At 47.8% G+C, this 26,380-nt stretch overlaps 1 long non-coding RNA gene across 1 annotated transcript in view; it reads left to right on the top strand.

Annotated features, from left to right (window-relative positions):
- Positions 1 to 5,084: 5,084 nt before the first annotated feature.
- The window catches only part of LOC138853686 (uncharacterized), a 307,328-nt gene continuing 286,032 nt past the window's right edge, over positions 5,085 to 26,380 (top strand). Inside the window, exon 1 of the long non-coding RNA XR_011392848.1 lies at positions 5,085 to 5,174. This is a non-coding gene — a long non-coding RNA (uncharacterized lncRNA). The remainder of the gene's footprint in view (positions 5,175 to 26,380) is intronic.

Raw genomic sequence — 26,380 nt, 5'->3', positions numbered from 1 at the left:
GTGTTTGTGGATACTGACTTAGATGGGGATAACGCTGGTGTTTGTGGATACTGACTTAGATGGGGATAACGCTGGTGTTTGTGGGTACTAACTTAGATGGGGATAACGTTGGTGTTTGTGGATACTGACTTAGATGGGGATAACGTTGGTGTTAGTGGATACTGACTTAGATGGGGATAACACTGGTGTTTGTGGATACTAACTTAGATGGGGATAACGTTGGTGTTTGTGGATACTTAGATGGGGATAACGTTGGTGTTTGTGGATACTAACTTAGATGGGGATAACGTTGGTGTTTGTGGATACTTAGATGGGGATAACATTGGTGTTTGTGGATACTAACTTAGATGGGGATAACGTTGGTGTTTGTGGATACTTAGATGGGGATAACACTGGTGTTTGTGGATACTAACTTAGATGGGGATAACGTTGGTGTTTGTGGATACTTAGATGGGGATAACGTTGGTGTTTGTGGATACTAACTTAGATGGGGATAACGTTGGTGTTTGTGGATGCTTAGATGGGGATAACACTGGTGTTTGTGGATACTAACTTAGATGGGGATAACGTTGGTGTTTGTGGATACTTAGATGGGGATAACGTTGGTGTTTGTGGATACTGACTTAGATGGGGATAACGTTGGTGTTTGTGGATACTAACTTAGATGGGGATAACGTTGGTGTTTGTGGATACTGACTTAGATGGGGATAACGCTGGTGTTTGTGGATACTTAGATGGGGATAACGTTGGTGTTTGTGGATACTGACTTAGATGGGGATAACGTTGGTGTTTGTGGATACTTAGATGGGGATAACGTTGATGTTTGTGGATACTTAGATGGGGATAACGTTGGTGTTTGTGGATACTTAGATGGGGATAACGTTGGTGTTTGTGGATACTGACTTAGATGGGGATAACGTTGGTGTTTGTGGATACTTAGATGGGGATAACGTTGATGTTTGTGGATACTTAGATGGGGATAACGTTGGTGTTTGTGGATACTGACTTAGATGGGGATAACGTTGGTGTTTGTGGATACTTAGATGGGGATAACGTTGGTGTTTGTGGATACTTAGATGGGGATAACGTTGGTGTTTGTGGATACTAACTTAGATGGGGATAACGTTGGTGTTTGTGGATACTGACTTAGATGGGGATAACGGTTGTGTTTGTGGATACTTAGATGGGGATAACGTTGGTGTTTGTGGATACTAACTTAGATGGGGATAACGGTGGTGTTTGTGGATACTAACTTAGATGGGGATAACGTTGGTGTTTGTGGATACTTAGATGGGGATAACGTTGGTGTTTGTGGATACTAACTTAGATGGGGATAACGTTGGTGTTTGTGGATACTTAGATGGGGATAACGTTGGTGTTTGTGGATACTAACTTAGATGGGGATAACGTTGGTGTTTGTGGATACTTAGATGGGGATAACGTTGGTGTTTGTGGATACTAACTTAGATGGGGATAACGTTGGTGTTTGTGGATACTTAGATGGGGATAACGTTGGTGTTTGTGGATACTTAGATGGGGATAACGCTGGTGTTTGTGGATACTAGAAGTTAGGGAGAAGAATGGTCAGTGGAGGTGTTTGTGGTGGTAGAGGCTGGTTGGTTAGTGGTGTTGGTGTTGGTGGCGATAGTGGTGGTAGATGGAGTGTTAGTGGTTTAAGGGTTGCAAATGAACCTCATCAACCACTCACACAGTGTGAAAGTTACTCAGGAACCTGAGCAAGCACTCACACAGTGTGAGAGTTACTCAGGAACCTGAGCAAGCACTCACACAGTGTGAGAGTTACTCAGGAACCTGAGCAAGCACTCACACAGTGTGAGAGTTACTCAGGAACCTGAGCAAGCACTCACACAGTGTGAGAGTTACTCAGGAACCTGAGCAAGCACTCTCACAGTGTGAGAGTTACTCAGGAACCTGAGCAAGCACTCACACAGTGTGAGAGTTACTCAGGAACCTGAGCAAGCACTCACACAGTGTGAGAGTTACTCAGGAACCTGAGCAAGCACTCACACAGTGTGAGAGTTACTCAGGAACCTGAGCAAGCACTCACACAGTGTGAGAGTTACTCAGGAACCTGAGCAAGCACTCACACAGTGTGAGAGTTACTCAGGAACCTGAGCAAGCACTCACACAGTGTGAGAGTTACTCAGGAACCTGAGCAAGCACTCACACAGTGTGAGAGTTACATCTCAACACACTGAGCGAGGGTGAGGCACAGGCAGCAGATTCCACTCAGAGACTAAGGGCAAATTAGATGACAGATCCAGATGAAGGGAAGTACTTATACCAAACTGGTGAAGATTCAGATGAGGGGCCGGGAGCTGGAGCTGCCCCACATGCGCAGCTCTGTTAACACACACACTAAATTTTTGCAGTCTTCTGAACGCCCAATCTCCTTCACATTTACACCAGTAAATTCTTCACATCTGAGTGAACAGTAAATTCCAGGAGAACACAATTGTCACTTAATACACCTTACAAAAAGAATCGAATCTGAATAGAATTCGCAGGTGTGGAGAGAGAGAGAGAGAGAGAGAGAGAGAGAGAGAGAGAGAGAGAGAGAGAGAGAGAGAGAGAGAGAGAGAGAGAGAGAGAGAGAGAGAGAGAGAGAGAGAGACGGAAGGTTTAAACTGCCCTGTCACTAAATTGTTATCCATTTTGTTGCAGTTGGGAATAGATTGATACGAATGTTAAGTTCTATTCTCAAAATAGAAATGAACTTGCAACTAGCGCCTCCAGAGTGTCATTTCACGTCCCACTTATTTCATGAACTCTTCATGCTATCCCTGACCTAATTTCTGTCAAATAATGGGAGTAATTTTAATGTAAATCATGTTATTGTAGAGTTTTCATTATTTTTATATTTGTTGACAGATTTGAGACACTTACGTCTTGATACACAACTTTAATGGAAGGAAGAAAAATAATTTTTGGGGCGTTCCTGGAGTGTGTCTGTCTTATCATGTATGTATGAGCCCGAGTGTGAGTACACACACACACACATACACACACACACACACACACACACACACACACACACACACACACACACACACACACACACACACACAGCACCTATTTGGAACCCACACTTGATCAAGCACGTCAATAAATTAGAGAAAGTGCAAAGGTTTGCGACAAGGTTAGTTCCAGAGTTAAGGGGAATGTCCTATGAAGAAAGGTTAAGGGAAATCGGCCTGACGATACTGGAGGACAGGAGGGTTAGAGGAGATATGATAACGACATACAAAATACTGCGTGTTATAGACAAGGTGGACAGAGACAGGATGTTCCAGAAAGGGGACACAGAAACAAGGGGTCACAATTGGAAGTTGAAGACCCAGATGAGTCAAAGGGATGTTAGGAAGTATTTAGTTAGGAAGTGGAATAGCCTAGCAAGTGAGTTAGTGGAGGCAGGAACCATACATAGCTTTAAGATGAGGTATGATAAACCTCATGGTGCAGGGAAAGAGAACCTAGTAGCACTCAGTGAAGTGGCGGGGCCAGGAGCTGAGTCTCGACCCCTGCAACCACAATTAGGTGAGTACAATTAGGTGAGTACACACACACACACACTGTGGCATGCAAAGAGTACGTAACCTTTATTCGGGGCATGTACACACCCTCATTGAAAGGCTATCTCCCCCAACCAGCGAACCAGGGGCTAAGGGTTGATGATGGGGCCCCGTCTTTCAATCAGTACCCAGGTTCCAGCCAATGAGAAGATGGTTTTGGCAATCGCAGAGGTGTTGTGGGTACCACACACCTGTCTGCCCTTGTCATTCCCATTCTAGAGCTGGTTGAAGCACGGTCTGCTCTCTAGTGGCTTCTATTCTGCCTTGCTTACCTTGAAGTGCACTAATACTTATTGTTGTACATAGTGTATATAGTGTATATAATTCTGTTCTTACTTGGTGAAGGATAATATAAGTCAAAAGTTTTTCTGCTGAGTTCATTTTGCTCCCTTTACACCCAGGATAAAAGGTCTTTGAATTCCAGGGTTTTAACACACACACACACACACACACACACACACACACACACACACTTTGTTAGTTCCATGTCAAAGGTCCCACTGAGTGAATTTTTTTCCACATAGCAGTGATGCGCTGTTTCGCCCACATTTGTTACCTGAGAGTTAGAGGCAGACAGACAGACACATAGAGACAACATAGAACTTGGAAGTCTACCCCTAGGCAATAAACTTAGAAGCTATCTACTTCTGTCTAGATTAAGAACTGTCGTATCTAGGTGTCTGAGGCAAGGATAATAGAGCACAAGGATCTCTCCCCACCCTCCTCTCCCTCCGTCCACTTACAGAATGAACAAGAGGAAAACATTGTACGTGTTAGTAGACAAAATGGAATTTATAGGGAAGATTGAAATGGGTGGAAGGTTGGGCTGCATCAACCTCTACTTTATCCTTTCTGTGTCTGTCTTTACTACCAGTAAGTAAGTGTACATTAGTACACTGATCATACTTAGTGTAAATTACCAAGGATAACCCCATAAAAAGGTCAGACAAAATGGCTTATTTCCATTTCTCCACTGCCCCATATATTGCTGTTTGTACCAGTGGTTCTCCTATGAACCACAAGTTCATCTACCACAACTAATTCTGCTACTACTATTACTAACGAGGTTAGTTTGTTGTCAACTGGTCGTCCTGTTATAAGTGGTGAATAAACATCAGAAATCCGTTCATGTCAGCGTGTCCCAGAGTCATAACGTAGTGAATCCCATACTTACAATACTTACACTTATCCAGCTGGTTTACTAGTGACATTATTCTCTTCGCTCTTGCAGATTTCCCTGCTGGTTTCTTACATTTTGCTACAATTTTTAGTTCAAATAATGCATTTATTTGCGTTGCATCGCTTGCTTCGTAGTTTCTTAGCACTGTTTCGAGTTATGGTCTCGTTTAACGCTTCGAAAAGTTCTTCGAGTTTCAGTGTGTCGAAGTCACTGAGTATCTTAAAGCGCACAAATAACCCACACATAGGAGAGTGAAGCTTACGATGAAGCTTCGGTCATACTTGAGCAGAGGCGTCGTCGTAGACTCTACTCGTGACTTCGTAAATGGTTTCCAAGTCGGACTGAGGCGTCGTCGTGAGCTCCTCTCTAAAACGGATTAGTTGTCCATTGTTCCAGTCACGGTATTGTACCTTTATTTGTTTAGTGTCCTAAGAGAGAAAAGACTGAATGAGTTAGGTCTCATGGCTCGAAATTTTCAAGCATACCTGGAGTATACTTTGATCCCCGAAACCCCTCCAGGTATACTTCAGGTATGGTGTCATGTGCTTTGTGCTAGAAAATTCCTAGCCATGAGGTCTAGCATAGTGTCAGCGTTGCTGCTGACAGGTAGACATTGGTGCTTTTGAGGTCGTTGTTCAATGCTCCAAGATCCTTATTATATTTCGATTAGTGTTGCGAATTATTTCGTATTAATGTTAGAGAGAGAGAGAGAGAGAGAGAGAGAGAGAGAGAGCGAGAGAGAGAGCGAGAGAGAGAGCATCACCCGCGATAATGGAAGCCAGAAAAACCTCTTGTTAGTGTTGATGCTCTGATCAGATTTTCCGGTGCAGCGAGGCGACACAAACAGGCAGAGAGAACAGACGGCCACTTCTGAGGGAGGGGGGGAGAGGACTTCAGAGAGACAGAGAGAGGGGGGATGGTTTGGATAGAGAGAGGCTTCTAGTAAGAAAGGAATGGGAGCTTCTGATAGTAACGGAGGCTTCCGAGAGAGAGAGGCTTCGAATAAAGGTAGGAAGGGAGGGCGATCTCAGTAACGGGAGGGAGGAAGTTCCAGATAACGAAAGGGAGGGATGGAAGGATGGAGGGAGGGAGAGAGAAGAGCAAGGGAGGGAGAGAGAGAGAGAGAGAGAGAGAGAGAGAGAGGTCCTGATAACAGGCTCACTGCCGCTTCGCTCCATCCGGCTAATTTGTGGCCGTTGTATAATTCTGTTAAGCACTTGTTAATTTCGGGTAAGAGGAAGAGATAGGGAAGATGGGGTGGAAAAGGGGGGGATTGGGGTGAGGGGGAGATTGGGAGGGATGGTGACGGAACGATTGGGGAGAAGGGAGAGATGATTAACAGAGGAGAGATTGGAAAGGGAGGAAATTAGGATACAGAAGAAAGGGGTAAGACAGCCAGACAGGTAGACAGCCAAAGTCAGCCAGACAGGCAGACAGCCAAAGTCAGCCAGACAGGCAGACAGCCAAAGTCAGCCAGACAGGCAGACAGCCAAAGTCAGCCAGACAGGCAGACAGCCAAAGTCAGCCAGACAGGCAGACAGCCAAAGTCAGCCAGACAGGCAGACAGCCAAAGTCAGCCAGACAGGCAGACAGCCAAAGTCAGCCAGACAGGTAGATAGCCAAAGTCAGCCAGACAGGTAGATAGCCAAAGTCAGCCAGACAGGCAGACAGCCAAAGTCAGCCAGACAGGTAGATAGCTAGACAGCCAGACAGGTAGACAACCAAAGTCAGCCAGACAGGTAGACAGCCAAAACAGGCAGGAAGACAGGCTCACAGACTAGCAAAGAAATAGACAAATATAAAAAAGGGACATGCTTTCAACAGACGTCTTGTTAACAGATGTCCTTCCAACGTCAACAAGAACACACACACAATTCAGCATCATGAAGGGGAGGGGGCGAGGCTCCCTACCTCCTACAATAACCCCCTAATCTGATTTATATAGCCAAAGTAGCGGAATTATTCCATCTGCCACTCCCCTCTGCCACTCCCCTCTGCCACACCCCTCTGCCACACCCCTCTGCCATACAACGCTGCCCAATGGAATATATTAACCAACGACGTGATTATCTACTGTTCAACTACAGCGTCCTGGAGAGAGAGTGACAGAGAGAGACAGACACAGTGACGTACAGACTGACAGACATACATACAGAAATATACAGAGACAGACACAAGCAGTTTTATTTATTAGCACGACTTAGTTTTATATGACTGCTGCTGCTGTTACTACTACTATACTACTACTACAGCTGCTGTTACTACTACTATACTACTACTGCTTCTGCTGCTGTTACTACTACTATACTACTACCACTACTACTACTGCTGCTGCTGCTGCTGCTGTTACTACTATACTACTACCACCACTACTACTGCTGCTGCTGCTGCTGCTGCTGTTACTACTACTATACTACTACCACTACTACTGCTTCTGCTGCTGTTACTACTCCTCAACTACCTGCCTGCCTGCCGGCTGTACTACCATACCTCCACCACTGCTACCTGCCTGCCTGGTTACACCATACTACTACCACTACTACTGCTGCTGCTGCTGTTACTACTATACTACTACCACTACTACTGCTTCTGCTGCTGTTACTACTACTATACTACTACCACCACTACTACTGCTGCTGCTGTTACTACTATACTACTACCACTACTACTGCTGCTGCTGCTGTTGCTACTACTATACTACTACCACTGCTGCTGCTGCTGTTACTACTATACTACCACTACTACTGCTGCTGCTGTTACTACTATACTACCACTACTACTGCTGCTGCTGCTGTTACTACTATACTACCACTACTACTGCTGCTGCTGCTGTTACTACTATACTACCACTACTACTGCTGCTGCTGCTGTTACTACTATACTACCACTACTACTGCTGCTGCTGCTGTTACTACTATACTACCACTACTACTGCTGCTGTTACTATTACTATACTACCACTACTACTGCTGCTGCTGCTGTTACTACTATACTACCACTACTACTGCTGCTGCTGCTGTTACTACTACTACTGCTGCTGCTGTTACTACTACTATACTACTACCACTGCTGCTGCTGCTGTTACTACTATACTACCACTACTACTGCTGCTGCTGTTACTACTATACTACCACTACTACTGCTGCTGCTGCTGTTACTACTATACTACCACTACTGCTGCTGCTGCTGTTACTACTATACTACTACCACTACTACTGCTGCTGCTGTTACTACTACTATACTACTACCACTGCTGCTGCTGCTGTTACTACTATACTACCACTACTACTGCTGCTGCTGCTGTTACTACTATACTACCACTACTACTGCTGCTGCTGCTGTTACTACTATACTACCACTACTGCTGCTGCTGTTACCACCATACCTACCACCTTACCACTGCCGCTGCCGCCGTTACCACTCCACCTACCACCACTACCACTGCCGCCGCCGTTACCTACCATACCTGCCACCACTCACCACCACTCTGCTCCGCCGCCACCACCATACCACCACCACTACCGCGCCTGCCGCTGTTACCACTATACCACCACCACCACCGCCGCCGCTGCTACCACCATACCACCACCACCACCACCGCCTGTTACTACCATACCACCAATTATCCACCGGGCTGCTGCCGTTACCACTATACCACCACCACTACCTGCCGCTGCTGTTACCACCATACCTCCACCACCACCACACTGCCGCTGCTGTTACTACCATACCACCACCACTACTACCTCCGCCGCCGCTGTTCCACTTACCATACTACCACCACTACTACCGCTGCTGCGTTACTACTTATATCACCACCACTACCGCCGCTGCCGCTGTTACTTACCATACCACCACCACCACTACCGCTGCCGCCTTGTTACTACCCATACCACCACTACCATGCTGCTGCCGCTGTTACTACTATACACTACCACTACCACAATGCCGCTGCCGCTGTTACCACATACCCCACCACTACTTACCGCCGCCGCTGCTGTTACTACATACCACCACCACCACTGCTGCCGCCGCCGTTACCTACCATATACCACCACTACCGCCGCCGCTGTTACCACTATACCACCACCACACTACCGCTGCGCTGTTACACTATACCACCACCACTACCGCTGCTGCTGCTGTTACCTACCATACCACCACCACTACCTACCGCTGCCGCTTGTTACTACCATACCACCACCACCGCCGCCGCTGCTGCTGTTACCACTATACCACCACCACCACCACCGCCGCGCTGTTACCACCATACCACCACCACCACTACCGCTGCCGCTGTTACCACCATACCACCACCACTACCGCCGCCTGCTGCCGTTACCACTATACCACCACCACTACTACCGCTGCCGCCGTTACTACCATACCACCACCACACCGCTGCCGCTGCTGTTACCACCATACTACCACCTTACTACTACCGCTGCTGCCGTTATACTATAGTCACCACACACCTACTACTGGCCGCCGCCGTTACTACCATACCACCACCACCACCGCCGCCGCCGCTGTTACTACCATACCACCACCACTACTACCGCTGCCGCGTTACCACTATACTACCACCACTACCGCTGCCGCCGCTGCCTTCCACTTCATACCACCACACCACCGCTGCTGCCGCTGTTACTACTATATCACCACCACCTTACTACTGCCGCTGCTGCTGTTACTACTCATACCCTACCTACCACTACCGCTGCCGCTGCGTTACCACCATACCACCACTACACCGCCGCCGCTGCCGTTACCACTTATACCACCACACCACTGCCTGCCGCTGCCGTTACTACATACCACTACCACCACCACCGCCGCCGCCGCCGTGGTTCACCACTACCACCACCACTACCACCGCTGCCGCTGCCACACTACCATACTACACCACTACCACCGCCGCCGCTGCTGTTACTACCATACCTACCACCACTACCGCCGCCGCTGCGTTGTTACCACCATACTACCACTACCACCGCCGCTGCCTGCTGTTACTACCATACCACCACTTACACGCTGCTGCTGCCTGTTACTACTATACCTTACCACACTACTGCCGCTGCCGCTGTTACTACTTCATACTTACTACTACTGCTGCTGCGCCGCTGTTACTACTATACTACCACCACTGCTGCTGCCGCTGCCGTTACTACATACCACCACCACTACCGCTGCTGCTGCTGTTACTTACTATACACCAACCACTAACTTGCGCCGCTGTTCACTCACTATACCCACACCACTACACCGGCTGCTGTTACTACCTTACACTACCACCACTACCTGCTCGCTGCCGCTGTTACCTTACTCATACTTAATAACACTATCGCTGCTGCCTGCTGTTACCACTTATACTACCACCACTTACCGCCGCCGCTGCCGTTATACCATACTCACCACTACTACCGCGCCGCCGCTGCTACTACCACACACCACCACTACCGCCGCCGCTGCCTTACTACTATACCACCACTACCGCCGCTGCTGCCGCTGTTTACTACCACCACCACCACCGCCGCTGCCGCCGCCGTTACCACCATACCACCACCACCACCGCCGCTGCCGCCGTTACTACCATACCACCACTACCACCGCCGCCTGCCGCTGTTACCACCATACTACCACCTACTACCGCCGCTGCCGCCGTTACCACTATACCACCACCACCGGCCGCCGCTGCCGCTGTTACCACTATACCACCACCACTGCCGCTGCTGCCTGCTGTTACTACTATACACCACCACTACTGCCGCTGCTGCTGTTACTACTTATACCACCAATTACCGCCGCCGCCGCCGCTGTTACCACTATACTACCACCACCACGCCGCGCCGCCGTTACTACCTACTACCACCACCACTACCGCCGCCGCCGCCTTGCCACTACCTATACCACCACCACCACCACCGCCGCCGCTGCGTTACCACTATACCTTACCACCACTACTACCGCCTTGCCGCTGCTGTTACCACCATACCACCACACTACCGCCGCCGCTGCCGTTACCACTATACCTTACCACCACCTACTGCTGCCGCTGCCGTTACCACCATATACCACCACTACCGCCTGCTGCCGCTGTTTACTTACATACCACCACTACCACCGCCGCCGCCGCCGTTAACCACATATCCACTACCACCACTACTACCGCTGTTGCTGCCGTTACCACTATACTCCACCACTACCACTGCTGCTGCTGCCGTTACCACCTATACCACCACTACCACCGCTTGCGCTGCCGTTACTACTACTACCGCTGCCGCTGTTACTACTACACCGCCGCTGCTGTTACTACTATACCACCACCTTACTACCGCCGCTGTTACCATTACCATACACCACCACTACCGCTGCCGCTGTTACCACTATACTCCACCACTACCACCGCCGCTTGTTAACATTACCATACTCCACCACCACCTACCACCGCCGCCGTTACACCATACCACCACCAACCACCGCCGCTGCCGTTATACTACCACCGCTGCCGCTGTTACCACATACCACCACCACCACACGCCGCCGCTGTTACCACTACCATACCACCACCACCACCACCGCTGCTGCCGTCCACTTACCATACCACCACCATACCGCCGCCGCTGTTACCACCATACCACCACCACTACCACCGCTGCCTGCCGTTACTACTTATACTACCACACTACTACCGCTGCTGCTGTTACTACCATACTACCACTACTACCGCTGCTGCTGTTACTACCATACTACCACTACTACTACCGCTGCGTGTTACACCATACCACCACCACTACCGCTGCCGCTGTTACTACCATACCACCACCACTACCGCGCCTTGTTACATTACACATACCACCACTACGCTGCTGCCTGTTACACTATACCACCACCACTACCGCCGCTGTTACCTACTTACCATACCACCACACTACCGCCTGCCGCTGTTACTACTACTACCGCCGCTGCCGTTACTACTATACCACCACACTACCGCCGCCTTGTTACCATTACCATACCACCACTACTACTGCCGCCGTGTTACTACCATACCACCACCTTACCACCGCCGCTGTTACCATTACCATATCCACCACCACCACCGCTGCCGCCGTTACCACTACCACCGCCGCCGCTGTTACTACCATACTACCACCACTACTGCTGCCGTTACATTACTATACTCCACCACTACCACTACCGCTGCCGCTGTTACCTACTCCACTGCCGCGCTGCTGCTAACTACCAAGCCTGCTGCTGCTGTTACTACTCACTACCACTGCTGCCGTTACTACTACCTTGCCGCTCCGCGTTACATTACCACCGTGCTGCCTGTTACTTCCACTACACGCCGCTGCTGTTACAATACCACTACCACCGCCGCTGTTACTACTTCATACTCCACCACTACCGCTGCCTGTTACATTACCATACTCACCACTTACTACCGCGCGCTGTTACTTACTATACTACCACCACCACTGCTGCTGCCTTGTACTACTCATACCGCCGCTGCCGTTACTACTACCACCACCACCACCACCGCCGCCTTACCATTACTATACCTCCACCACCACTACGCTGCCGCTGTTACCACTCATACTCCACCACCACTACCGCGCTGTTACCATTACCATCACACCACACTACGCGCTGCGTTACTACAGTACCACCACCACTACCGCCTGCTGTTACCATTACCATACCTTCACCACTACTACCGCCGCTGTTACCACTACCACCGCTGCCGCTGTTACTACCATACTCCACCACTACTGCTTGCCGTTACCATTACATACTACCACCACCTACCGCTGCTGCTGTTACTACCTATACCACCACCACTACGCTGCCGCTGTTACCATCATCACTACCGCTGCCGTTACCAATACCATCACTGCCGCTGTTACCACTATACTACCACCTTACTACTGCCGCCGTTACCATTACCATACACCACCACCACCAATACTACCGCGCTGCTTCGTTACACTACCGCCGCTGCTTGCTGCCTTACTACTATACACCACCACATACCACCACCACTACCGTGCCGCTGTTACCTATTACCATACCATCACCACCACCACTACCGCTGCCGCTGTACTACTCACCACCACCACTACCACCACCACTACCGCTGCCGTTACCATTACATACCATCCACCACCACCACCGCCGCCGCGTTACCACTACTACTGCCGCCGCTGTTACCACCGCTGCCTGCGTTACCACTCACTACCACCGCCGCCGCTGTTACACTACTACTACTGCTGCCGTGTTACTACTACCGCTGCCGCTGTTACCTACCACTGCCGCTGCCGTTACACCACGCCTGCCGCCGTTGCCACTGACACCGCTGCCGCCTTGTTACCACCACCGCCGCCGCCGTTACTACCACCGCCGCTGCGTTACTACTACCACTACCGCCGCGCTGTTACTATACTACTACCGCTGCCGCTGTTACCACCACCGCCGCCGCGTTACCACCACCGCCGCCGCCGTTACTACTACCGCTGCCGCCGTTACTACCACCGCCGCCGCCGTTACCACTACCGCCTGCTGCCACACCACCGCCGCTGCCGCCTTACCACCGCGCTGCCTGCCACTACCACCGCCGCCGCCGTTACCTACCACCGCGCCGCCGTTACTACCACCGCCGCCTGCCGTTACCACTACCACCGCTGCCGCTTGTCATACCACCGCCGCTGTTACCACTACCGCCGCCGCCGCCACCACCACCGCCGCCGCTGTTACACCACCGCCGCCGCCGCCGTTACTACTACCACCGCTGCCGCTGTTACCTACCACCGCTGCTCCGCTGTTACCACCACCCCGCCGCTGCCTGTTACACCACTGCTGCTGCTGTTACTACTACTGCTGCTGCTGTTACTACTACTGCTGCTGCTGTTACTACTGCTGCTGCTGTTACTACTACTGCTGCTGCTGTTACTACTACTGCTGCTGCTGTTACTACTACTGCTGCTGCTGTTACTACTACTGCTGCTGCTGTTACTACTACTGCTGCTGCTGTTACTACTACTGCTGCTGCTGTTACTACTACTGCTGCTGCTGTTACTACTACTGCTGCTGTTACTACTACTGCTGCTGCTGTTACTACTGCTGCTGCTGTTACTACTACTGCTGCTGCTGTTACTACTACTGCTGCTGCTGTTACTACTACTGCTGCTGCTGTTACTACTACTGCTGCTGCTGTTACTACTACTGCTGCTGTTACTACTACTGCTGCTGCTGTTACTACTACTGCTGCTGCTGTTACTACTACTGCTGCTGCTGTTACTACTACTACTGCTGCTGCTGTTACTACTGCTGCTGCTGCTGTTACTACTACTACTGCTGCTGCTGTTACTACTACTGCTGCTGTTACTACTACTGCTGCTGCTGTTACTACTGCTGCTGCTGCTGTTACTACTACTGCTGCTGTTACTACTACTGCTGCTGCTGTTACTACTACTGCTGCTGCTGTTACTACTACTGCTGCTGCTGTTACTACTACTGCTGCTGCTGTTACTACTACTGCTGCTGCTGTTACTACTACTGCTGCTGTTACTACTACTACTGCTGCTGCTGTTACTACTACTACTGCTGCTGCTGTTACTACTACTGCTGCTGCTGTTACTACTACTACTGCTGCTGCTGTTACTACTACTGCTGCTGTTACTACTACTGCTGCTGCTGTTACTACTACTGCTGCTGTTACTACTACTGCTGCTGCTGTTACTACTACTGCTGCTGCTGTTACTACTACTGCTGCTGCTGTTACTACTGCTGCTGCTGTTACTACTACTGCTGCTGCTGTTACTACTACTGCTGCTGCTGTTACTACTACTGCTGCTGCTGTTACTACTACTGCTGCTGTTACTACTACTGCTGCTGCTGTTACTACTACTGCTGCTGCTGTTACTACTACTGCTGCTGCTGTTACTACTACTGCTGCTGCTGTTACTACTACTGCTGCTGTTACTACTACTGCTGCTGCTGTTACTACTACTGCTGCTGCTGTTACTACTACTGCTGCTGCTGTTACTACTACTGCTGCTGCTGTTACTACTACTGCTGCTGCTGTTACTACTACTGCTGCTGCTGTTACTACTACTGCTGCTGCTGTTACTACTACTGCTGCTGCTGTTACTACTACTGCTGCTGCTGTTACTACTACTGCTGCTGCTGTTACTACTACTGCTGCTGCTGTTACTACTACTGCTGCTGCTGCTGTTACTACTACTGCTGCTGCTGTTACTACTACTGCTGCTGCTGTTACTACTACTGCTGCTGCTGTTACTACTACTGCTGCTGCTGTTACTACTACTGCTGCTGCTGTTACTACTACTGCTGCTGCTGCTGTTACTACTACTGCTGCTGCTGTTACTACTACTGCTGCTGCTGTTACTACTACTACTGCTGCTGCTGTTACTACTACTGCTGCTGCTGTTACTACTACTATACTAACAAAAAAAGGCACAATACCGTGACTGGAACGATACACAAATAACCCGCACATAGAAGAGAGGAGCTTACGACGACGTTTCGGTCCGACTTGGACCATTTACAAAGTCAGTGTGAGTTTGTAAATAGTATAAGTCGGACCGAAACGTCGTTGTAAGCTCTCTTCTATGTGCGGGTTATTTGTGTACTACTATACTACTACTACTGCTACTAGTATTTCTAAGTACTGTACAAGGTGGAGAAAAGTGAAGAGGTATGAGGAGAGAGTTAGAAGAGAAGGAGAAGGAGGAGGAAGAGAATGAGAAGGAGGAGAAGGATGAGGAGGAGAAGGATGAGGAGGAGAAGGATGAGAAGGAGAAAGATGAGAAAGATGAGGAGGAAGAGAAGAAGGATGAGGAGGGAGAGGAGAAGGATGAGGAGGAAGAGAAGGAGGAGGAAGAGAAGGAGGAGGAAGAGAAGGAGGAGAAGGAGGAGGAGGAGAAGGAGGAGGAGGAGAAGGAGGAGGAGGAGAAGGAGGAGGAGGAGAAGGAGGAGGAGGAGAAGGAGGAGGAGGAGGAGAAGGAGGAGGAGGAGGAGGAGGAGGAGGAGGAGAAGAAGGAGGAGGAGGAGGAGGAGGAGAAGGAGGAGGAGGAGGAGGAGGAGAAGGAGAAGGAGGAGTAGAAGGAGGAGGAGAAGGAGGAGGAGGAGAAGGAAGAGGAGGAGAAGGATGAGAAGGAGAAGGATGAGAAGGAGAAAGATGAGAAAGATGAGGAGGAAGAGAAGAAGGATGAGGAGGGAGAGGAGGATGAGGAGGAAGAGAAGGAGGAGGAGGAGAAGGAGGAGGAGGAGAAGGAGGAGGAGGAGAAGGAGGAGGAGGAGAAGGAGGAGGAGGAGGAGGAGAAGGAGGAGGAGAAGGAGGAGGAGGAGGAGAAGGAGGAGGAGGAGGAGGAGGAGGAGTAGAAGGAGGAGGAGGAGAAGGAGGAGGAGGAGAAGGAGGAGGAGGAGAAGGAAGAGGAGGAGAAGGAAGAGGAGAAAGAGGAGGAGGAGAAAGAGGAGGAGGAGAAAGAGGAGGAGGAGAAAGAGGAGGAGAAGGAAGAAGAGGAGGAGGAGGAGGAGGAGAAGAATAACAAAAGCAATTTGATCACTCTCCAACATTTACCTTCACAACAAACAAACTTTTATCACTGAGCTGATTTAAAATCCACAAACAAAATAAATAAAAAAGGCAGTTTTTTTTATATTTTTATTTTTTGACTCGTGTGTGTATCTCCCCCCCCCCCCTGTCCACCCCCTCCCCAAAAATCTATAAATATTTTTCAGTGTCCCCCAGAAGCGGGTCCGTAATTATGAGAACTCAAAAGGGCTTTTTATGAGAGTGTCGTGAATTGGTTGAAGGTCAGTTGATGCAAGATTGATGGCAGCATATAAGATGTGAACCTCCATCCATCATCAACCCTCTTATGAACATAAACGATAATCCTGGGAATTTCTCCATGGTTTTAATGTGATTCACATTTTCTTTTTTCACACATTTTTGTACATATTGCATATATATTACAATTTTTGGCATATATGTATATGTATATGTCGTGCCGAATAGGTAAAACTGGTCAGTTAACAAGAACTCATTTAAAATTAAGTCCTTTCTAAAATTTTCTCTTATACGTTTAAAATTATTTTTTTTTAATTTAGGTTAAAGTAAAAATTAATAATTTTGTACCAAAAGCATCTTAGAAAACTTGCCTAACCGACATTATATATATATATATATATATATATATATATATATATATATATATATACATATATTATCGTGCCGAATAGGCAAAACTTGCGATTTTAGCTTAAATATCAACGCTCTTCTTGCCGAATAAGGCAAGTGAGAATTTGTGTATGCAAGAATTTGGCAAGTCATTCTGAACCTAACGAGAAAAATATATTTCAATGTTTGTTTGTTATTAAATTATTGTAAATTTATCTAAAATGTTAAGTTGGATTAGGCTAAATTAAATTGCGTTTGTTATAATAAGGTTAGGTAAGTTTTCTAAGATGCTTTTGGTACAAAATTATTAATTTTTACATTAACCTAAATAAAAAAAATAATTTTAAACGTACAAGAGAAAATATTAGAAAGGAATTAATTTTAAATGAGTTCTTGTTAATCGACCAGTTTTACCTATTCGGCACGACATATATATATATCTCACATGGACGAGCGAATATAACCGTGGCCCTGGTGGTGGCAGGTCTAGCTCTAAAACACACACACACACACACACACACACACACACACACACACACACATACACACACAGACGCTGACATTTCCCCGTGTATTCCAATATCTCATTTTTAACCTGTGCTCTGACTGGTGTAGCCTTAGCTTATTAATGTGACCAAGTCTATGTGGAACTCTTATAAAGGTTGAGGGTGCACAGGAGGGGAAGAGGTCGTTGGTGGGGAGGGGAGGGGTGGTTGGTGGGGAGGGGTGGTTGGTGGGGAGGGGAGGAGTGGAAGAGGGGAAAGATGGTGAGGGAAAGAGGGGAACATGAAATCCAGCATGTGTAAATTTACTTATATATTTTTCCAGTTCTAAACGCCTTCATATTCCCTTAAACCTTCTATACTCCCTCTATACCTTCTATACTCCCTCTATACCTTCTATACTCCCTCTATACCTTCTATACTCCCTCTATACCTTCTATACTCCCTCCATACCTTCTATACTCCCTCTATACCTTCTATACTCCCTCTATACCTTCTATACTCCCTCTATACCTTCTATACTCCCTCTATACCTTCTATACTCCCTCTATACCTTCTATACTCCCTCTATACCTTCTATACTCCCTCTATACCTTCTATACTCCCTCCATACCTTCTATACTCCCTCCATACCTTCTATACTCCCTCCATACCTTCTATACTCCCTCCATACCTTCTATACTCCCTCCATACCGTCTATACTCCCTCCATACCGTCTATACTCCCTCCATACCGTCTATACTCCCTCCATACCTTCTATACTCCCTCCATACCTTCTATACTCCCTCCATGCCTTCTATACTCCCTCCATGCCTTCTATACTCCCTCCATGCCTTCTATACTCCCTCCATGCCTTCTATACTCCCTCCATGCCTTCTATACTCCCTCCATGCCTTCTATACTCCCTCAATGCCTTCTATACTCCATGCCTTCTATACTCCCCCCATACCTTCTATACTCCCCCCAGACCTTCTATACTCCCCCATACCTTCTATACTCCCTCCATACCTACTATACTCCCTCCATACCTACTATACTCCCTCCATACCTTCTATACTCCCTCCATACCTTCTATACTCCCTCCATACCTTCTATACTCCCTCCATACCTTCTATACTCCCTCCATACCTTCTATACTCCCTCTATACCTTCTATACTCCCTCCATACATTCTATACTCCCTTCATACCTTCTATACTCCCTCCATACCTTCTATACTCCATACCTTCTATACTCCCTCCATACCTTCTATACTCCCTCTATACCTTCTATACTCCCTCTATACTTTCTATACTCCCTCCATACATTCTATACTCCCTTCATACCTTCTATACTCCCTTCATACCTTCTATACTCCCTTCATACCTTCTATACTCCCTCTATACCTTCTATACTCCCTCCATACCTTCTATACTCCCTCCATACCTTCTATACTCCCTCCATACCTTCTATACTCCCTCTATACCTTCTATACTCCCTCTATACCTTCTATACTCCCTCTATACTTTCTATACTCCCTCCATACATTCTATACTCCCTTCATACCTTCTATACTCCCTCCATACCTTCTATACTCCCTTCATACCTTCTATACTCCCTCTATACCTTCTATACTCCCTCTACCTTCTTTATTTCCTCTGTATCTTCTTTATTCCCTCCATACCTTCTATATTCCCTCTATACTCCCTCTATACTTTCTATACTCCCTCTATACTTTCTATACTCCCTCTATACTTTCTATACTCCCTCTATATCTTCTGCACTCCCTCCATACCTTCTACACCCCTTCCATACCTTCTACATCCCTTCTATATCTTCTGTACTCCCTCCATACCTTCTCTACTCCCTCCATACCTTCTACACCCCTCCATACCTTCTATACTCCCTCCATACCTTCAACACTCCCTCTACACCTTTTCCACAGCTTGTCCACCATCTACTCTCCATACACGCTTCCTCCATACCCCCTTCCACCTCCTCCACCTCTATATACCCCTTTCCACCTACACGTCCGCTTCCCCTCCCTCCCCTCCCCTCCCCCTCCACAACCTCCATAAGCCTTCCCTTCCACTTACCACTCCCATCTCCTCAACCCACCCTCCCACTTCCACCATTTACACCCCCCCTTTCCACCTCTTCCATCCCTCCTGCACTAACCCCCTCACTCTCCCATTACCACATCAATAATTAATCTCCCTGATATAATTACTATCACTCCACATACAATACACAACAAATTATAGCTCATTCCCAGCTTACACCTGGAGGATCTGGCTCAGATAATCACCCAATTCCACAGCTTAATTAGTTGACACTGCCGTTATGGGCGACATTCTCCCAGGGATTGTCCAGGAAAACCTGAGAGAGAGTTATCCCAACTAGTGGAGAGAGAGTTATCCCAACTAGTGGAGAGAGAGTTATGCCAACTAGTGGAGAGTTATCCCATCTAGTGGAGAGTGAGTTATCCCAACTAGTGGAGAGAAAGAGTTATCCCAACTAGTGGAGAGAGTTATCCCAACTCGTGAAGAGAGAGTGTTATCCCAACTAGTGGAGAGAGAGAGTTATCCCAACTAGTGAAGAGAGAGAGAGAGTTATCCCAACTAGTGAAGAGAGAGAGAGTTATCCCAACTAGTGAAGAGAGAGTTATCCCAACTAGTGGAGAGAGAGAGAGTTATCCCAACTAGTGGAGAGAGAGTTATCCCAACTAGTGGAGAGAGAGTTATCCCAACTAGTGGAGAGAGAGAGAGTTATCCCAACTAGTGGAGAGAGAGAGAGTTATCCCAACTAGTGGAGAGAGAGAGAGTTATCCCAACTAGTGGAGAGAGAGAGTTATCCCAACTAGTGGAGAGAAAGAGTTATCCCAACTAGTGGAGAGAGAGAGAGAGAGTTATCCCAACTAGTGGAGAGAGAGAGAGAGAGAGCGCTATCCCAACTAGTGGAGAGAGAGAGAGCGCTATCCCAACTAGTGGAGAGAGAGAGAGAGTTATCCCAACTAGTGGAGAGAGAGAGAGTTATCCCAACTAGTGGAGAGAGAGAGAGAGAGTTATCCCAACTAGTGGAGAGAGAGAGAGAGAGTTATCCCAACTAGTGGAGAGAGAGAGAGTTATCCCAACTAGTGGAGAGAGAGAGAGAGTTATCCCAACTAGTGGAGAGAGAGAGAGAGTTATCCCAACTAGTGGAGAGAGAGAGTTATCCCAACTAGTGGAGAGAGAGAGAGAGTTATCCCAACTAGTGGAGAGAGAGAGAGAGAGAGAGAGAGTTATCCCAACTAGTGGAGAGAGAGAGAGAGAGAGAGTTATCCCAACTAGTGGAGAGAGAGAGAGAGTTATCCCAACTAGTGGAGAGAGAGAGAGAGAGAGAGTTATCCCAACTAGTGGAGAGAGAGAGAGAGTTATCCCAACTAGTGGAGAGAGAGAGAGTTATCCCAACTAGTGGAGAGAGAGAGAGTTATCCCAACTAGTGGAGAGAGAGAGTTATCCCAACTAGTGGAGAGAGAGAGAGAGTTATCCCAACTAGTGGAGAGAGAGAGTTATCCCAACTAGTGGAGAGAGAGAGAGTTATCCCAACTAGTGGAGAGAGAGTTATCCCAACTAGTGGAGAGAGAGAGAGTTATCCCAACTAGTGGAGAGAGAGAGAGTTATCCCAACTAGTGGAGAGAGAGAGAGTTATCCCAACTAGTGGAGAGAGAGAGAGTTATCCCAACTAGTGGAGAGAGAGAGAGTTATCCCAACTAGTGGAGAGAGTTATCCCAACTAGTGGAGAGAGAGAGAGTTATCCCAACTAGTGGAGAGAGAGAGAGTTATGCCAACTAGTGGAGAGAGAGAGAGTTATGCCAACTAGTGGAGAGAGAGAGTTATCCCAACTAGTGGAGACAGTGAGAGTTATCCCAACTAGTGGAGACAGTGAGAGTTATCCCAACTAGTGGAGACAGTGAGAGTTATCCCAACTAGTGGAGACAGTGAGAGTTATCCCAACTAGTGGAGACAGTGAGAGTTATCCCAACTAGTGGAGACAGTGAGAGTTATCCCAACTAGTGGAGACAGTGAGAGTTATCCCAACTAGTGGAGACAGTGAGAGTTATCCCAACTAGTGGAGACAGTGAGAGTTATCCCAACTAGTGGAGACAGTGAGAGTTATCCCAACTAGTGGAGACAGTGAGAGTTATCCCAACTAGTGGAGACAGTGAGAGTTATCCCAACTAGTGGAGACAGTGAGAGTTATCCCAACTAGTGGAGACAGTGAGAGTTATCCCAACTAGTGGAGACAGTGAGAGTTATCCCAACTAGTGGAGACAGTGAGAGTTATCCCAACTAGTGGAGACAGTGAGAGTTATCCCAACTAGTGGAGACAGTGAGAGTTATCCCAACTAGTGGAGAGAGAGAGTTATCCCAACTAGTGGAGAGAGAGAGTTATCCCAACTAGTGGAGAGAGAGAGTTATCCCAACTAGTGGAGAGAGAGAGTTATCCCAACTAGTGGAGAGAGAGAGTTATCCCAACTAGTGGAGAGAGAGAGAGTTATCCCAACTAGTGGAGAGAGAGAGTTATCCCAACTAGTGGAGAGAGAGAGTTATCCCAACTAGTGGAGAGAGAAAGTTATCCCAACTAGTGGAGAGAGAAAGTTATCCCAACTAGTGGAGAGAGTTATCCCAACTAATGAAGAGATATATCCATGGTGACCTGAAGAATGCCATATTGGGGTGAAGACAGGTAAACGATGGGATCATGCGACTCCTGTGTTGTCAGGTAGGTGGTGGTTTGCCAGGCAAAGCACTACGTAACAACACCTTCCTAACAACACCTACCCAGGATTATTATTATTATAATCAAGGGGAAGCGCTAAACCCATAGGATTATACAGCGCCTGGGGGGGGGGATGTGGAAGGCATTCAGGCTTAATTCGGGGAACTGGAGCACAGATTCAATTCCCTAAATCAAGAGCCCCTCACCAACATCAAAGAACCTTCCCTGAGGGGAACACCTACCCAGGAACACAGGAGTCACATGATCCCATCGTCTACCCGTCCTCAACCCAATATGTCATTCTTCAGGTCACCATTCGTCACTCACACCTCACTCACCGTCTACATATACACTGTCTTTTAACCTCTGTATGTCAGAGGTGACCAAGGTCCAGGACTGAAACCCTAGGGCTAAGGTCCTAGTGTTTGTTTACATGTCTTTGTAAACAAGAAATCAATTACCATGGTTTATACCAGGTTTACTTACTGATCTGTACAGAAGTATCTTTGCTGCCACGGCCTCTTGTTTAAAGACACCGGCCATCTCCAACCCAGGTAGTGTGACCCGAAGAAGAAACGCTTTCACCGTCATTCAATGACTACCTTGCCAGAAACATGCTGACATCACAGCTCAGATGACTCTCTGAAGTGTAACATTCCCACCAGTCCTTCGAAGTGCAGTCGAAGTCCTCGCCACGTCCAGGACTCTAGTTCGGCGAGCCGGTTACCCTGAATCTTCCTATAAATGTAGCTAGTGGCCTCATCATCCCGAAATTCAGATATGTTTTTTCGTGTAATATTAATAGCATTCTGAGAAAATATAAAAATTAATTTCAACCCTGTGCAGTTCACCCATTAACTGGCCCATTTTTACCCATTGTATTTCAATAACAAAAGACTATACTTATGTTTATGCCATCACCCATTACCCGCATGGGGATAATACCTGAGGAACTGGTGCATAATCTTTCCCTGGCACGATACACCTATTAACAAGCCATTTACTCCCCAACAGCTCAGTAAACACAGCCGTTCTGATCCTCGTTACGGACCTAAATCTTAGCGTGCTCCTTACCTAGTTTGTTCAGCATTAAATACTGTAATTACTCGAGCAAGCTCATTAGGTTCTACTTTCATGATTTAATTACTGTCATTAACTACCGTGGCACTGCTGTCAATGGTAATTAATAAGCAAACTATGCTGTTACTCTTGATAATGGTTGTAATAAAAGCAAGTGTTTGGGAATGACTTAATTGCTTAGTTGTGTGGCTCCCTCTGTGTTGATCTACTGTAATTACCATTGAGCAGTTAGCGGGCTGTCTTAATTGTTTGCGGTTTAAGGGTCGTTAAGGGGAGTGCAAGTGGCTGGTACGACCAAGGGATGGGGTAAAAGGGGGGTTAGGATGAACGGGTTGTTGTATTTATAGTCTTAAGAACTTCCGTCAAGACTGGAATCTCATCCCAGCATCACTACTCTAAGAGGTTCATCTCAGTCTTACACCGAGAGTCATCAACGTCAAAATTTGAACGTCTCTGATTTTCTCCTGCGCGTCCTCGTTGCCAGACGTATCATGGTGTGTTTTACCGATTTCTCTCCGTATATTAAGATTTTTGTTAAAATTTTCTCGCCTTAAAATCCAGATGAGAGAGAACAAGTGTGACTGAAGACTGTTATTTATATTTCTGTACACATTATATCAGTTCTGAGTTATTTATGGTTAGATATTCATTGTTTATAGGTGAAAGTCATTTGACCTAACTTGACCTGACCCATCCCAACCTGACCTGACCCATCCCAACCTGACCTGACCCATCCCAACCTGACCTGACCCATCCCAACCTGACCTAACCCATCCCAACCTGACCTGACCCATCCCAACCTGACCTGACCCATCCCAACCTGACCTGACCCATCCCAACCTAACCTGACCCATCCCAACCTGACCTAACCCATCCCAACCTAACCTGACCCATCCCAACCTAACCTAATCCATTTCAACCTACCCTAACCAAGCCCATACCATCCTAACCTAACCCATCCCATCCTAACCTAACCCATCCCAACCTAACCTAACCCATCAAAACCTAACTTAACCCATCAAAACCTAACTTAACCCATCCCAACCTAACCTGACCCATCCCAACCTAACCTGACCCATCCCAACCTAACCTGACCCATCCCAACCTAACTTAACCCATCCCAACCTAACTTAACCCATCCCATCCCAACCTGACCTAACCCATCCCAACCTAACATGACCCATCCTAACCCATCCTGACCTAACCTAACTCATCCTGACCTAACCTAACCTAACCTAACACCACCCACGTGGCCAATGTTGATGTCAGGCACACCACCCACCGTGGCCAATGTTGATGTCAGGCTCACCACCCACCGTGGCCAATGTTGATGTCAGGCTCACCACCCACCGTGGCCAATGTTGATGTCAGGCTCACCACCCACCGTGGCCAATGTTGATGTCAGGCTCACCACCCACCGTGGCCACTGTTGATGTCAGGCTCACCACCGACTGTAACCACAACTGATACTTCATGGAGGTGACTTCATACTGCTGAAAGACTCGTGATCCAAGGAAATCAGCTATCCTTTGTTTCGTTAGCTCAGATTTATTCTTCTGTACTATCCCTTCCAGTTCAGCCTTTCCCCATAAAATTAATAATTTCATACAATAACCGTTATAATTATAGCAATTATGATAAGTCACTATAATAGTAATAACTATCACTATAATAATAATGACATAATATAATCAGTACTGAAATAATTACCAGGTCTCATTGGTCAGACTCCTGCCTCGACTCAGGCTACCCACGCCCTAAAATCAATTGGGTTGCATTACGCTCTCCACAGTATCAAAAAGGGTAGCCCAGGCCCCCGTTCAATGAGCCGTGACCTCTAATTGGCAACTCGTGGCAATGAAACAAGCGCACATACATCTCAGGTCAGGTTCATAAAACTTAAGGGAGTAAGGGTCATTAGGGCTCTCATTTGTCCGGCTTCTGCCACTGCGGTGAGACGCTCTCACTTCCTTTACATTTGTGTAGCCTCTCTCTCTCTCTCTCTCTCTCTCTCTCTCTCTCTCTCTCTCTCTCTCTCTCTCTCTCTCTCTCTAATACACACACAGCTTCCGCCATGACTTCACCCAGAAAACTCTCTGGGAGAATTGTGGCCCTGATATTCTTGTGGAGCGATGTTGCAATTCCTCCAAGACTGTAAAAAATGCCTTTTGGATTTAATCTGAAGATCTTTTGATGGATGGGACAAAGTCTAGAAGCATAAGAAGGTGAAAAGAGGTATGAGCGTACGAAACATGAGGCCTTCAGGTACTCCTGGAGTTGGCTCTCTAGCCATTCAGTAACTCCTGGTATTGACTCTAGCCATTCAGGTACTCCTGGTATGATTCCTGGTATTGACACTAGGGTTTCAGGTACTCCTGGAATTGACTCTTCAATATCTCTTATCTTCAACGACATTTGATGATGATGAGGGTTGAGGATGGCTGTTATTTCTTGCTTCCTCAGAGAAAACCAAGCCGGCCTGGAAAAGTTTGATCAGTTGACCTATTAGTTGCAAGGCAACAGTCCAGGACAGAAGTGGTTGAAGGACGGGTTATGAAACTCAAGGTTCTCCTTCAGCGAGATGAGCGCCTACCACAGCACCACAAACCTCCATCACACACGCCACCGCAGTTCTTCACCACAGCACCACAAGCCTCCACCAAATCACACCATAATCCTTCAGCACAGCACCACAAGCCTGCACCACACCACAAGCCTCCACCAAATCACACCATAATCCTCCACCACACCACCACAAGCCTCCACCACACCACCACAAGCCTCCACCACACCACCACAAGCCTCCACCACACCACCATAATCCTTCACCACACCACCAGAAGACCATATCCCCACCCTTCCAGCACAATTCCTATCCCCAACATACCACCTCAAGCACCTGTCTCAGGCCACGGGTATCCGCTGACTTCCCCACCACATCAATACCTCCAACCTTATCCGCACACTCCCCACCAGCCTCCCATAAGGCACTCGACCCATAGAGAGCTCAGAGACTGGGAGAATAATAGCATTGTTGGGGGTAATTTACATATAGCAGACCTCTCATTGCTTTGTAA

The sequence above is a fragment of the Cherax quadricarinatus genome, chromosome 37, assembly GCF_038502225.1.
Source record: "Cherax quadricarinatus isolate ZL_2023a chromosome 37, ASM3850222v1, whole genome shotgun sequence".
NCBI classification, from domain to species: domain Eukaryota; kingdom Metazoa; phylum Arthropoda; class Malacostraca; order Decapoda; family Parastacidae; genus Cherax; species Cherax quadricarinatus.
This window is presented reverse-complemented; position numbering and strand designations above follow the sequence as displayed.